The following is a 1960-nucleotide window of genomic DNA, read 5'->3' as shown; positions in this document are numbered from 1 at the left end:
AAGGCCAGGGCACAGGGATGCTCCTCGGTGTTTGATGCGGCTCCTTAGTCAAAAGCCTGGTGGAAGAGCTCCATCTTGCATGCCCTGTGGAACTGTAAAAGGTCCCGCAGGGCCCTGATCTCTTCCAGGAGCTCATTCCACCAGTACGGCAGTCTCCTATTTAATTGGGGGAATTAGCTTAAGGAGACAGAGTGAGAGGGGGTAACTAGGATTCTCTATCTATATTTATGGGGATTTTTCCCTTAAGAGGACTCCCAAATGAGCCAGTCAGATGTTCAGCTGAAAAGGGTTTTTTATTTTTTTTATTAAAAGAGGGGAGAAAAAAACATCCACACAAACACACTTAAAACATGCAAGCTGTCTAAGAGGAAATCAGGGAGGAGAGGGGAGAAAGCAATTTCGGGGAAGGCTATAATCACCAGTCTCAAAGAAAGAGGTCCATGGAAGCAGCAGCAAAATGGAAAGCATTTCACAGGGAGAAGAGAAGAAACCCACAAAGTGGGGGTGCATCCTGTTGGTACCAGGAATGCATGCATGCGCACACACGCACACACATGGCTAGGTGCTGTTTATATAGGGCAAAATGTATGCTGATGTGTCTGCCACAAAAACCATAACTTGATGGTTTGTCTGAAGATAGACAATGATTTGGGAGAAGATAGATGGGTTTTCCCTGAGTTGGACGAAAGATGTTCATGGTTTTTGATGACCTGTCAAGTACCGGATGGAAAAACTACCAGGTTTGGTGAATAGCATTAAGTGTTGCTAAATTGGGGTAAAGAGTAAGGGGGAAGTGAGCCAGGAGTTGTCAGGATTAGTCCAATATGAGGTAATATGTCTTGGGAGATCCATTGTTCCTAACAATGCATCTCCTCAGGGTGTGGAGAGGGTCGTTATTCAATTAGCTGCTTCTGATTCACCTTCAAAATTATTTTTCCTAGGCTTGACTTTGGCTGGCATCTATTTTGTGTTATTTTGGACCAGGCAGTGTACATTTATGATTTTTGAGGTGATATTGTATGAAGGGTGTATAGGCCTTTCTCTAATCGCTAAACTGCCCCTCTGTGGGAGAAGGGGCCTGACTGTTAACAATGGAGCCTAGTTGGGCTAAAGTTTGTTCTCTAATAGATGCAGAGAGAGATATGGACACCTGAAATCTGGTTTCCAGCCCTCCTTCCCAATCTGGAGTTTGCTGCAGCAGTAAATCAATGACTCCGCCAATTAAAGCACAAAAGACTACAGGCTTTCCAGTGTAAGCAGCTTTGTATACAATGGGGTCATGAACACATGAATGCAGCCAAACAGAACAGCTCTTCATCAAGCTGTAAGGTGAGAGTCGCGTTGTTGCCTATTAAATACTAGGTCTTCTTCCCCACAAATAGCTTCTTTCTTTTTGGTAGTTAAGTTGGTTGATGTGCAATGTGGCATTGGGAAGAAAAGAACTACAGTTCCCATGAGGCAGTGCCAATGTGCAGAGATGCAAATTAATCCAGATCCAGACAGTTTGTTTACTTTTGCCATTATCAGGGCTCTTTTTGTAGCAGGAACTCCTTTGCATATTAGGCAACTGTTGTGTACTGAGATAATTACATCAGCGCTAGCGAGGCCATGCGGTCTAGCACACCTTTGGGTGCTAGAACAATAGAGGAATCTGATCCTAGGGCAGACCAATTGGAGTGCCCGGATTCTAGAGGAGACCTATGATGGACTCCTCCACTGTAAATAGCCTATCACGGGAGTTGGGGTGTGTGTTGATGTGTGGGGTACTGCAGGGATATAAGCGAGGCTTGGAACTCGTTAGTTTGTCTTTCATTTTGCTTGCTTTAATAAACATGAGCTGATGCGGTGGTTGGAATGGCAGAAAAACATAATATGTGACTATACATCTTAAAGGGGGCATGATCAAATATATGAACTGTTTGGACTCAGGTGACACTTCTTTGAACATTCAACCCTGCTG

This window comes from Gekko japonicus, unplaced genomic scaffold (assembly GCF_001447785.1).
Source record: "Gekko japonicus isolate JY-2015 unplaced genomic scaffold, Gekko_japonicus_V1.1 scaffold2171, whole genome shotgun sequence".
NCBI classification, from domain to species: domain Eukaryota; kingdom Metazoa; phylum Chordata; class Lepidosauria; order Squamata; family Gekkonidae; genus Gekko; species Gekko japonicus.
The sequence above is the reverse complement of the archived record's forward strand: the minus strand, read 5'-3'. Positions refer to the sequence as shown.